Genomic DNA, 13,410 nt, shown 5'->3' with positions numbered 1-13,410 from the left:
CCCTCAGCAGCTGTGTGGCTCAGCCAGCGTCTGCCTTCCTGAGCCTGGTCCCGCCCGTCCTCCGGCCTCCCTGAGCCTCTGCTCCCGCCCGTCCTCCGGCCTCCCTGAGCCTCTGGTCCCGCCCGTCCTCCGGCCTCCCTGAGCCTCTGGTCCCGCCCGTCCTCCGGCCTCCCTGAGCCTGGTCCCGCCCGTCCTCCGGCCTCCCCGAGCCTCTGCTCCCGCCCGTCCTCCGGCCTCCCTGAGCCTCTGCTCCCGCCCGTCCTCCGGCCTCCCTGAGCCTCTGCTCCCGCCCGTCCTCCGGCCTCCCCGAGCCTCTGGTCCCGCCCGTCCTCCGGCCTCCCCGAGCCTCTGGTCCCACCTGTCCTCCGGCCTCCCTGAGCCTCTGCTCCCGCCCGTCCTCCGGCCTCCCCGAGCCTCTGGTCCCACCTGTCCTCCGGCCTCCATGAGCCTCTGGTCCCGCCCGTCCTCCGGCCTCCCCGAGCCTCTGGTCCCACCTGTCCTCCGGCCTCCCTGAGCCTCTGCTCCCGCCCGTCCTCCGGCCTCCCCGAGCCTCTGGTCCCACCTGTCCTCCGGCCTCCCTGAGCCTCTGCTCCCGCCCGTCCTCCGGCCTCCCCGAGCCTCTGGTCCCACCTGTCCTCCGGCCTCCCTGAGCCTCTGGTCCGGCCTGTCCTCCGGCCTCCCCGAGCCTCTGGTCCCGCCCGTCCTCCGGCCTCCCCGAGCCTCTGGTCCCGCCCGTCCTCCGGCCTCCCTGAGCCTCTGGTCCCGCCCGTCCTCCGGCCTCCCCGAGCCTCTGGTCCCGCCTGTCCTCCGGCCTCCCTGAGCCTGGTCCCGCCCGTCCTCCGGCCTCCCCGAGCCTCTGCTCCCGCCTGTCCTCCGGCCTCCCCGAGCCTCTGGTCCCGCCCGTCCTCCGGCCTCCCCGAGCCTCTGGTCCCGCCCGTCCTCCGGCCTCCCTGAGCCTCTGGTCCCGCCCGTCCTCCGGCCTCCCTGAGCCTCTGGTCCCGCCCGTCCTCCGGCCTCCCCGAGCCTCTGGTCCCGCCCGTCCTCCGGCCTCCCTGAGCCTCTGGTCCCGCCTGTCCTCCGGCCTCCCCGAGCCTCTGGTCCCGCCCGTCCTCCGGCCTCCCTGAGCCTCTGGTCCCGCCCGTCCTCCGGCCTCCCCGAGCCTCTGCTCCCGCCTGTCCTCCGGCCTCCCCGAGCCTCTGGTCCCGCCCGTCCTCCGGCCTCCCCGAGCCTCTGGTCCCGCCCGTCCTCCGGCCTCCCCGAGCCTCTGGTCCCGCCCGTCCTCCGGCCTCCCCGAGCCTCTGGTCCCGCCCGTCCTCCGGCCTCCCTGAGCCTCTGCTTCCGCCCGTCCTCCGGCCTCCCTGAGCCTCTGGTCCCGCCCGTCCTCCGGCCTCCCTGAGCCTCTGGTCCCGCCCGTCCTCCGGCCTCCCCGAGCCTCTGGTCCCGCCCGTCCTCCGGCCTCCCCGAGCCTCTGCTCCCGCCGGTCCTCCGGCCTCCCCGAGCCTCTGGTCCCGCCGGTCCTCCGGCCTCCCCGAGCCTCTGGTCCCGCCCGTCCTCCGGCCTCCCCGAGCCTGGTCCCGCCGGTCCTCCGGCCTCCCTGAGCCTCTGGTCCCGCCCGTCCTCCGGCCTCCCTGAGCCTCTGGTCCCGCCCGTCCTCCGGCCTCCCCGAGCCTCTGCTCCCGCCTGTCCTCCGGCCTCCCTGAGCCTGGTCCCGCCTGTCCTCCGGCCTCCCTGAGCCTGGTCCCGCCCGTCCTCCGGCCTCCCTGAGCCTCTGGTCCCGCCCGTCCTCCGGCCTCCCCGAGCCTCTGCTCCCGCCTGTCCTCCGGCCTCCCTGAGCCTGGTCCCGCCCGTCCTCCGGCCTCCCCGAGCCTCTGGTCCCGCCCGTCCTCCGGCCTCCCTGAGCCTCTGGTCCCGCCTGTCCTCCGGCCTCCCTGAGCCTCTGGTCCCGCCCGTCCTCCGGCCTCCCTGAGCCTCTGGTCCCGCCCGTCCTCCGGCCTCCCTGAGCCTCTGCTCCCGCCCGTCCTCCGGCCTCCCTGAGCCTCTGCTCCCGCCCGTCCTCCGGCCTCCCTGAGCCTCTGCTCCCGCCCGTCCTCCGGCCTCCCTGAGCCTCTGCTCCCGCCCGTCCTCCGGCCTCCCTGAGCCTCTGGTCCCGCCTGTCCTCCGGCCTCCCTGAGCCTCTGGTCCCGCCCGTCCTCCGGCCTCCCTGAGCCTCTGGTCCCGCCCGTCCTCCGGCCTCCCTGAGCCTCTGCTCCCGCCCGTCCTCCGGCCTCCCTGAGCCTCTGGTCCCGCCCGTCCTCCGGCCTCCCCGAGCCTCTGGTCCCGCCCGTCCTCCGGCCTTGCCTCGGGAGGCTGAGACGGCCGAGTGTTCAGGGCACAGTCGGGCTTGGAAGTGTTCCTTAGAGCAGGAGAGCTATGGTCGGAGCCTCCTGCTCCTCGGCTGTCCTGCACGTGACCCCGTGACCCCGTGACCCCGTGACCCCACTCCGGGACATGCAGCCTTGTCAATGGTCTGTTTGTACCTCATTCTCCCACTAGGTGGAGACTAGGCCCCTGAAGGCCAGGGCTGTGTCTCTGTTTCAGACTTTATTGAAGGCCTACTATGTGCCACACTAAAGAGCTGGGAGAGAGATGAAAGGATTGGGGCTCCGGAAGCAGTGAGCAGGGTACAAGACTCCAAGCCTTAACGAGACAGGGGGTGCTTAGGGAAGGGGCATGTCGGAGCTACCTGGAGAGAAGGTGTGCGCGCAGGCGTGAAGGCAGGGGCAGGGGAGTTAGGGCTCCTGGGGGATGCCCCGCCTGAGCAAAGGCCCGAGGAGGGCACGGCCTGGTGACAGCGAGCTGGTCCCAGGAGGCGGGAAGACGCCGTGGGAAGCCCAGCAGCCTGTGGGGGCTTCCTGTGGAGGTCCCGGGCCTCCCACGGAGCTGGGGTCACACAGGGGCGTGGCCAGTGTCTGCAATGGACAGCGCCCAGTGGGCCTGGTGGGAGCCAGGAGAAGGCTAAAGGCGGGGCTCCCAGGAAGCCGCCTTTCCTCGTCTGTGGCTCCACGGGACCCTGGGGTCCTCGACCAGTCACGTAAGGTATCTGAGCCTCAGTCTGTGAACCTGTAAAATGGGGCTGGAGGAGGGACCCGAAGACACAACCCCTGCCACCTGCTGATGCTCCTAAGAGTTACCCCACATCCCTGTCACCGCCACTGCTTCAGCTCGCCCCCCACTTCTCCCAGGACATACGTATTAGGAATGCGGGAAACCCAGGTCACGTTTGTGCAGGCTGGCTGCGCGTAGTAGGCACTGTGCTCAGCGTTACCGGGGCCCCACATCCCCCAAGCCTGGATTCTATTTCACTCGTTTTCTCTGAGCCTCAGTGTCTTCATCTGTCACATGTGACTACTGCCCTTTACCTGCAGGGTTGATGGAGTATCTGGTGGCACATAGTATGCCCACAGCAAACATGATAAATGGCTGCCAGTGGCTCCATAGGAGCCAGAGGCCCCAGGAAATGAGAGGAAGGCAAATAATGGTGGAAGGAGGTGGCAGGGGAGACCTCTGGGGGTGGCAACAGACCTCTATGGAGGGCTCAGACCTCCCCGGTCACACAGGGTGGCAGCTGGCAGCAGCCCTTCCCCCACGGAGCTCCACACAAAGGGGCCTCTATTCCTGGCTCTGAGCATTCGCCCCTGGCCGCCTGGCTGCACTGCCCTCTCCCCTCCCTGGGCTGCCCGCCTGGCCCAGCCCACACAAAGGCTGCTGTGTCCCTGCAGAGCCAGCCCGGCCTCAGAGGACCCGTCCGCGGGGAGCCAGAGCTCAAAAGGGTCTTGGGAGGGTTCGCAGTGTGTGGCAAGGCCACATCCAGGCCACGATGAGGAGGGGGCTGGGAAGGCATGAGAAAGGCTTCAGAGTCGATGACCTTGGACATGAATCTGACTCCAGCTTCCCCCCTTTCTCGCTGTGTAACCTTAGGTCAGTTTGGACCTCAGTCTTCTCATCCGGGCAATGGAGACAGAAATACCAGGCCCAACGTTCTGGGAGGCTGAGGGTTCAGTTAGTGATGTGGGGCCTGGCATACAGTTAGCACCCAGCACCTTGGGGCCAGATGAGAGGCACCGGGGGGAGGGGTGGCGGGCAGGAGTGTCCGAGGATTTGGCGAGGCATGCTCTCAGCCTCTCCCTCCTTAGCCCTACCCTGAGACTTGGGGGGCACAGCCCCTTGGGGAGGGAGGGGGAAGGGAACCCCCTGTAGAGCCCTCCACCCTCCACTCTCCATCCAGCAAAGTCCATGTGTGTTGGTGCTGGCCCTCGGGCCAGGGCCTGAGCCGCCCATGCCCCTGGCCTGTCCGCTGGCAGTGGGATGACAACAGCTACTGTTCATGAAACACCTACTGTGTGCTGCGACTTTTAGCTCCCTCACCTCCTTTCAACCCTATGGCTACTCCGCCTGGGAGGGAGGGCAGAGCAGGGTGGTAGACTGGTTATGGGCTCCGGTGTCCAGCAACTCAGGTCCAAATCCCAGCTCTACCGCTTCCAGCAGTGGGAGTCCAGGCCCCACCCTCCTGTCGGTCCTCGGAGAGTCTATGCAACAGCCACATGAGAAAAGGCTTGATGCCCAGCCCAGAGCCCGGCCCCAGCTATTACTCACAGACGGGGAAACTGAGGCCCAGCTGGCAAGCAGCGCAGTGCCTGGCGTGTAGGAGGCAGAATAAACCCGATGGCTCATCCTAGGAGATGGACTAGGGATCTGACGCCGGGTCTAATGGACTCTGAGTCCCTCTTTTCTCCTTCAGGGTTTTGCAAACATTTTAGCAGATGGCTCGTTTCACAGACATCCTCAGCTCCGGGGGCCACGTGGCCCGGGAGGCGGGGGCGGGGGGGGGCGGGGGGAGGTAGGAGACTCAGCCCTGGAGGCTGACCATCTCCCTGGCTGACCCCCCGGAGAACTGTACCCTGCCACAGAGTCCCCCTCTCTCCCCCCATGGGCTCAGGGCGGCCAAGTGAACAGCGGAATACCAAGTAACTAAGTCAGCGCGCACCATCCGGGCGCCGGGAACACTGTGGAGTTCCCTTTATGTTTATAGCAATTGTATGAAAATGTGCAACATGAAGCGGCACCAGCTGACAAACGAGACGAAACAGACAGGATTCCAGGCCGGCTTTTTCCGGGCCTGATTGGCATTAATTGTGAGCGTTTACAAAGCACAGCTCGGCGCCTGACATTTGCTTCAAGCGAACGTTTCCTTCTAATAGTTTTAATGATTACAACGGGAGCTGGTGATCACTGGCAGGCGGGGAGCGGGGCTGCCTGGTGCCTGGCCTGGGCTCCTGCCAGGGGCCTGGCCAGCCTGTGCGTGCCTGGGTCCCAGGGGTCCCACTTCCTCCTGCTACCTGTTGTGGGAGGGTGGTGCCAAGTGCCAGGCCTTGGGGCCTTGGGCACGGGGCCCCCGGCATAGGGCCTGGCTGCTGGCACACACGGAGCTGCTGGCTCATATCGTGACAGGGAAACCCACAGGCACAGTGATCCCAGGCACAGCTCTGGGACGGAGGGAGGGAGGGAGGGAGGAGGGAGGGGAGGAGGGAGGAGGAGAGGGAGGGAAGGAGGGAGTGAGGAGGGGAGAGCAGCGGAGGCAGCTGGCCTGGTCTGAGGCCGGAGGGCCTGTTTCCTTATCTTTTAATTGGGATAGGAAGGATGCATAAGCTGGCGACTATCTCCTTGCTGTGTGACCTTGGCCAAATCCCTTCCCACACTGGGCCTCCCTTCCTCGCCCATAGGAGAGGGGCAGGGACTTGGTCAGCTGGAGTCACAGGGGTCAGGGTTCCAGTCCCAGCTCAGGCCACTTTCCAGCTGCACGACCTTGGGAGAGTCTCTTGATCTCTGAGAGCCTCAGTTTTCCTCATCAGGAGAATGGAGTTCATAATCCCCCCAGGCTGCCCAGTGGGTTACAGACTTCAATAGAAAGGGTGTAAAAACCCTGCATTTCTGGCAAGCCTAGAGCCTATGTCTCATTCCCTCCCTGGAGTCCTCCAAATACCTCACTCATGCATGCAGCATTCATTCACTCATTCATTCACTCATTCAGTAAACATCAAGTGTCCTGATTAGGATGCTGGGAAGACATCAGTGAACAAAGCAAAGACCCTCTATGGGGAAGAGAAATGAGACCTTCACACGCAGTATCCTATCAACTTATCCCCATTTCACAGAAGAAGAAACTGAGGCACAGAGAGGGAGCAACATCAGTCTGAAGTTGCTGGGATGAGGTGCCCGGCAATCGAACCCTGGCAGGCTGCCTCAGAGGCGAATCCTTTCAGAACGCTGATGACCAGCCCCTCCGGCCTCGGGTGGGAGCCCTTTCTGAGGGCCTGAGGGGGGCGGACCCTTGGGTGAGGCTCATCTTTGGAGCCAGGCACCATGGCAGCAGGGACCACTGGGAATAGGGAGTCCGTGAGCTTGGGCAGCCGCCGGGGGAATTGACCAGCCTCCTCGTGCCTCTTTGAAGCAGGCAGGGAACTCAAGGCAGTCACGGACTATCTCCAACCACTCCGGGCCCACTTCCTGGGCGAGAATGGTGGAGAAAGAGCCTCGTCTGTGGGCCCACCACACACTCGTTCTCAAATTTCCATCAACATCGTGTGATGTTGCCCTAGCCAGTGTGGCTCAGTGGATAGAGTGTCGGCCTGGGGACTGGAAGGTCCCGGGTTCGATTCTGGTCAAGGGCATGTACCTCGGTTGCAGGCTCCTCCCTGTCCCAGGCCCTGGTCGGGGCGTGTGCAGGAGACAACCAATGGATGTGTTTCTCTCGCATCGATGTTTCTCTCTGTCTCTCCCTCTCTCTTCCACTCTCTCTAAAAATCAACGGGAAAATATCCTCGGGTGAGGATTAAAACAACAACAAAACATTGAGTGGTGCCCACGCCATGCCAAGTTCTGCTCTGGAGGCCACACACACAGCACCGGCGAGGTGGCTGGGCACGGACAGCACGCACTCGAACAGCTGCAGCCTGTGCCAAGGCCCGGGGCCGAGAGAGCGCCCAGCGGGTGCAGGACTGCTGGCGGTCTGCTGAGGCCCCGCCTCCGTCAGCGGTCAGGCCCCCTGGGGCCTCGCACCCCGGCCCACCTACAGGAAGCCCCGGGACAGGTCCCAGCGCTGTGCGTGGCTACAGCCAGAAAAACCTTGGCAACTGTTCCTTTTGGAATCAGTTTTGGGGGTGGGGCAGGGAGAAAAAAAATTTTAATGCGGATTTTTTTCCCCCTTTTGCATATGGTGGCACAGATGGGCCCATGATCCATAAAAACTGTTTGCAATTAAACTCCCACTTTGCATGGCTGGATTTGTCAGTTGTCTGAACCACGAGCGAGGGGCTCCGCGCTGACGGGGAGACGGAACTTGAGGCAGGGTGGGGCCAGATGCTCCAGGATGGGCAGAGGCCCAGGAACCTGCTCTGGGCTTGGGGCCCGGCTGACGGGGTGTCATGCCAGCCATGCCAGCTACCTCTCTGGGCATCCCCTAGCCCTCGCCAGGAGTCGGAGCGTGGCCAGGCAGCCGGGGTGGGGCCTGGCAGGGCTTCCGTGGCCAGCAGAGACTTGGCCAGTGCCGGGCGCCCTGGCTGGGGGGCTAATGAGGGTGGACAGAGCGGAGTTAATCACCACTCAGCCCCTGCCAGAGCCTGGGTCTGGGACCCGGATGCAGGAGGGTGGTCGGGCCGGCAGACAGAGTGCCAGTGGCAGGTTCGAGGCTGAGGGGCCAGAGCCTCTGGCCCAGGTGGTGGAAAGAATCCAGGGTGTGCCAAGAAGAGCTGCCAAGGGCTGGCTCCTTGCTCCCCCGGGGAGTGGCCCTCTGCCTCCTTGAAGCAGGCAGGGATGGAGGCAGTTACTGAGAGCATCGCCAGGGCCTGGGCTTCCCCTTGGCCGAGCCAGGGGCTCTCGCATTTGGGAGCCTTTTCTGACGGCTTCGGAGTGGGGCCGGGGCCCCCGCACCTTCCACTGGTCCCGGGCTCACAAGGTCAGCCTGCCGGCCCAGGAGCTTGCTTGTTTGGGTTCACAGACACATCGTTTGCCTTTGGGAAATCCTGCGTTCGCTAATAATTGTTCCCTGATGAAAAGAAATAAGGCCCCGGTACGCCCTTCCCCCGCCCCTCCCAGCTGGGAAAGAAAGTCATAAAAATAGCTTGTTATCTCACCTATTGAGGCTCCGACTGGATGTTACTGCTAATTGGGGATAACATCCTTGTCTTGTTCTCTCAGAAGCTAAATCAAGAAAGCGCCACTGCTACGAACTAATTATATCTCCAGCCTGCAGCCTGCAGCTTGTCTCTCCCTTTATTGAGTTAAAAAATGGTCATGAACCTTCATCCTTTATCCCCCAAAGCACTGGGTCCCGGCTGCCTGCCAGGCGCGGCAGCAAGGCGGGGGCACTCCTCAGAGAGTCTAGGAGGGGTCTTGGGGACCGGCAGCAGGGACGGGAGTGCTGGGAGGGAAGCCCCTGCCCCAGGCACCTGCCTGGCTCCCTTCTCCAGCCCCCACCCCCACCCCGATGTTCAACTTTTCCTGGAAAGAGGGACGCTGGCCTCTCCTTGCAGCTGGGCCCACGGGGAGGTCAGGCGCATGTCAGTCCAGCAAGCATTAATTTCTTCACTCAACAAACATCCCTTGGATGCCCACCTACTGTGTACCAGGCACGGTTCTAGGCTAAAGCTTCCAGCTGACCTTGCCCTGGGTTGATGGAGACAGTGAATAAATACACTTAGACAGACTGGGTTGTTCATCTGCTCACGGAGCTGCCAGTTCCCTACTCCAGAAGGGCCAAGTCCCAACGCCAAGACCAGCCATGGCTCCCTCTCTGCCGTTCTCTCCACATCCAGCCACAACTAGTCCCTCGGCCTAAACACTCTTGCCTACCTCTGAGCTGCTTCTCATGCTGTTCCCTCCACCTAGTAGGTCCCTCTACTTTTCCCAGAAGGCCCAGCTCTGCCTGCCAGAAGTCAGCCAGTCCTGAATGAAACCTTCTCCAGAAAGGCTGCCCCGTCTGCCATTCTCAGCCCTGCTCCAGGCTGTGGAGCTGGAGACCTGGGCGTGAATGCCAGCCCCGCCACTCAGCAAGGGCATGGCTCCTCTTCTTGGCCACTCTGACCTCGGCGTCCTCATCTCTAAAATGGGGTGAGCATTCTTCCTGGAGGGGCTGATGGGGGCTGCGGTTGTTCTGCAGAATGATGAATGAGAGGGTGGCCACGAAGGACCTTGCTCTCCCGACGAGCTCAAGCAGCGCTGCTAGTATCATTCAGACGGAAAGCACCGGGAATCTGCCCAGAGCACGCACGCTGAGCAGGAGCTGGGCTGCATGCAGGGGACACAGGCTCTGGGAGACGGAGAAAGGTAACAGACTCTCACACCTGCACAGCTCTTGTGGCTGAAGAACAACCCAGATCCTCAGAGAAGACCCTCCAGTACCCTTCGCTCTGGAACCCTGGCCCTCTGAACCACAGAAGGGCCAGAGGGAACCTGAGCTCTTCAAGGCCAGGCCGGCAAGCGGGCTTCAGCTCGTAGGTTTGTGCCGCCTGCCCAGAGCCCTAGAAAGAACCCTGCTGATTGATTCATGCCGCCTGCCCAGAGCCCTGGAAAGAACCCAAGGTCAGGGGAAGAACTCAGCAGGGGGAGTGGGCAGCAATTGATTGGCGATGTCTGCCAAGGGCACAGCACTGTAAAGCAAGCCAGGCCTGCCACGGGCTTGCCATCCTTGACATTTTAGAGGACGCAGCTGAGGCCTGGCTGGCGTGGGGGATGACCTGCTCAAGGTCGTGTAGCTTATAAAGGCAACAGCTGGCCCAGAACTGGGTCCTCTCAGCCACTGCCCAAGGATTCTTGAGTGACAGCCCACCCAGCCCAGTGCCCCCACAGGCAGAGGACAGGCAGAGGATAAGAAAGGCGATTCTGCTGGCCTGCCGCATGGCCCCAAGCTGTCGCGTCACTTCACTGAGCCTCCGGTTCTTCATTTGTGCAGCAGGAATGAAAACGCCCTTCCCCAGACCACGTACGGATTACACGAGAGAACAAAATGCCAAAGCCAGAGGTCAGCCGTGCACAAAGCCGATGTCACCAGTGCCCTGTGATTTCCAATAATAGGCACAGGTGTTTAGACTGACGCCCCAAAGCCAGCAATTGAAAATGCCTCCACCTCCAGGGAGCCCTCCCTGGCTACCTCAGCTGGAAGTAATAATTCTCACCTCTGATCTCCTAGCATCCTCTGAGACGGGGGCCCCAGAGGGCCATATCTGCTGCCCCCCAATTCCTGGCCCAGTGCCTGCAGATGTGAGTTCCTGTATTGTGGAGACTGACTCGCTGTACTGTGATGCTGTGCTGGAGGCCTTACCAGCTTTCAAGGCAACTGGGCTTATTCATCTTTGCATCCCCAGCACCTGGCAGGGAGCCTGGCACGAAGCACTGAATCTCTCTGAATGATCGGATGAATAAAGAGCAAAAACAGCAGTTCCTGTTTACTGCCCACTGCTCTCCCTTACTGCCAAGCCTCACAGCTGCCCTCCAAAGTGGACCCCTGGCTCCTCTGACAGATAATGAGGCTGAGGTTACTCAGATGCCAGGGGGAGGGCCAAGCCCCAAGTGCAGGCCTGGGGACTGAATGCGGCCGGGAGGCCCTGCTACCTCTGCCTCCCCAGTGCCAAGCTCGGACCTGGACCCCGTGGGGCAGCTGACCCAGCCGTGGCAGCACATCTGTGGAGCAGACAGCTGGTGGCTGGACCCCCTCCTCCTCCAAGGAAGGCCCCTCCCCACAGGCTCTGGGTCATTACGTTTTGCATCATTAAGCCCCATCCCCAGGCGCCTGTTCACAGCCAGCCTCGGTCTTACCCCCTGACCTCTCAGGCCTTTGTCCCCTGTGCCCTCGGCACAATGGCAGGGGCTCCCAGGGCCCCAAGCAGCTGCTGTGGCCGGGACGCTGATTTGCTGTGGGGCCAGGAGGACTGGCTGGGGCCTGAGCCCTGCCCACCCAGCTCGGAAGGGCTCAGTCAAGCTCACACTCAAACCCATTCCCCCACAGCCTGTGAGAAAGCCTGTGTGAGCGCCTGGCACAGACAGGAAACTGAGGCCCAGTGAGGCCCAGTGACTTGTCCGAAGACAGAGCCGCGTTCCCCCCCAATCCACTCCAGCCCCTGCGCACCCTCGCTTACCTCCGCCCTCCTGTAAGCGTCCCTGCTCTTCCTGATCACCCCTTGGTTCTCAAACTCCCTCTGCCAGTGACATCCCCAATCACTCCCTGCTGGGCAGCTCAGCCAGGCTTCAGGGTCCAGAGCAAAGGAAGCCCTCCGTGACCAAAGGAAGCCCTCCGTGACCAGCTGTGCCCCCCACCCCCAGCCCTGCTCGGGCTGAGCTAGTTGCAGACTCACCTTACTCCCCATGGAGTCTGTTTCCTTTCAGAGGCGGCCAGCAGGGTGCCCTAGCCCAGGCTGATGACAGGTGTTTACAGAATGGAACTAAGAGGGGTGCTGGAACCCCACTGCTGCCACCAGCAGACCTCACACCTCTGCCCCTCTCTGGCTGTGTGATCTGGGGCGACGACCTAATTTCTCTGAGCCCTGCCTCCTCCCTGGGGCAGCACCAGCATTTCTTGGGGCTACAGTCTGAACTCCGGGAGGCACCAGGCAGGGGACCTCTGCCCAGGAGTGATCCCCATTATTGTTTCTGTCTGTGCCCCACTCCTGGCCCACACAGGAATTTGGGGATCAGACAGCCTCAGCTTCCAGCCACTGACTGGGTGTGTGATTCTGGGCAGGTGGCTCATCTCCCAGCGCCTCTATTTCCCCATCTCTGAAATGGCACTGACGCCGCCAACGGGAATGCAGCACCCCTCTCCACACAGTCTTTTGTTCGAGGCACGCAGTAGGCACTCAGGCATTTCTAAACTAAGGAACCAGCGGTCCAGGTCGAAGAAACACAACCACCTTCCCGCCTCCCTCCTCCCCCGCCCCGACATCCCAGCCCCCAGAGCCCCCTCCCCACCCAGCGCGGACTAAAATAGTCATTAGGCAGATTTCAAAAGATGTCAGCAGCTTATAATTACAGTCGACATCCTTCGGAGATAAAAGTGATTACCTTGGATGCAAATCACTTAGCAACCAATCAGGGCGGCGGGCGGCGCCCGCGGAGGTGACCGGCGCTCGCCCTCCTCCCGCAGCCCGCAGCCCGCCCCGCACCGGCCGCGGCAGGGACGGCGCACAATGGCTCTTGACACGCAAATGGGTTAACACAATACGGGCGGCTCCGGCCGCCGCCGGGGAGAGCGGGCGGCCGGGAGGTGATAAAGCGGCCCTTTTGTGCGCGCCTCCTCCTCCTCACCCCGCCCCAAGCCCAGAGGAATCGCCGCCGGATTGAATTACGATTCACGAATATGAGCTGCTCCGCTGGCTTCCTCCGGTTGGTGAGGGAGTGGAAGGTGGAGGGGGCAGGAGGGAGCCTGGGAGGGGCCCCAGGCCGGGCCCCAGCAGCTCAGATGGGGAGCCACATCTGTGGGGTGCCCGGGGAGCCACATCTGTGGGGTGCCCGGGGAGGTGGGGAGGAGACCCAGCAGTGGCAACTGGGAGGGGGGGAGTCCCGGATCGGCCCGGCGGTCTTCGATCCTTGGCACCAAGTGGGACTGGGAGAGCCTTTCAAAGGCCCCATTCTGAGGTTGAGGCGAACAGTGGCCACGTTTGGAGAATGTGCATTTATGGAGTGCTTACTGTATGCCACCATCTGTGCTAAACCCTCACTTAATGGCTCAGAAGGGACAGGGGATGGGTAAGCTTACAGGGGATTAGGTAAGTGAGAAGGATTACTGAGGGTGGAGGGCGGACAGTTAACCTTGAGAAAGAGGACTGCCCAGAGCAGAGAAGGCCCTCCCCACCTGACCGGAAGGATGTGCTAGGGTGTCTGACAAGGGAGCCCCAGCTGGATCCTCTCCCCTGTTAAACCTCTCCACCAGCTAAGCCTCCGGGACACAGACACCCAGGGCCACCCCTCAACCTCGGTCAGCACCCCCCGTAATCACAGGCTGGCGACACGGCCACACCCACTGCCCAGACACTTTCCCACTCCTCTGCCTGGCGGCCCCTATTTGTCCTGAGAGTCACATGGCTCCCTCCTGCAGGCCCTTCCCCGCCCTCAGGCTGGGCCAGGAAGCCGTAGCTACAAAGGTGCTCTTGCCTTCCCGCCAGCTGGGTGCCTCCCAGAGGGTCCCTGGGTGGCTGGGGGCAGCCTCACACCCCACCCCGGGAGCCCACGGGGCGGATGGCCAGGAGCCGAGGGCCAGCTCTCCCATCCCTGCCGGGCAGGCAGTTTCATGCCCTCCCTTCCTTCCTCAGTGCCGGAAGGAGAAGTGCCGGGTGCGGGGAGCAGCTGCCCACAGGCCAGGGCAGAAGCAGCTCCTCTGCTCAG

General features: G+C 63.0%; 1 protein-coding gene across 1 annotated transcript in view; it reads right to left on the bottom strand.

The window, feature by feature from the left end:
- The window catches only part of FAM222A (family with sequence similarity 222 member A), a 48,613-nt gene extending 36,448 nt beyond the window's left edge, over positions 1-12,165 (bottom strand). Inside the window, exon 1 of the mRNA XM_054712520.1 lies at positions 12,091-12,165. The gene's annotated coding sequence lies outside the window, so the exon portion shown is untranslated. The remainder of the gene's footprint in view (positions 1-12,090) is intronic.
- Positions 12,166-13,410: the final 1,245 nt, after the last annotated feature.

Source organism: Eptesicus fuscus, chromosome 23, assembly GCF_027574615.1.
Source record: "Eptesicus fuscus isolate TK198812 chromosome 23, DD_ASM_mEF_20220401, whole genome shotgun sequence".
Lineage (NCBI taxonomy): Eukaryota > Metazoa > Chordata > Mammalia > Chiroptera > Vespertilionidae > Eptesicus > Eptesicus fuscus.
Note: the sequence above shows the minus strand (reverse complement) of the source record. Positions and strands in the feature narration are given on the sequence as shown.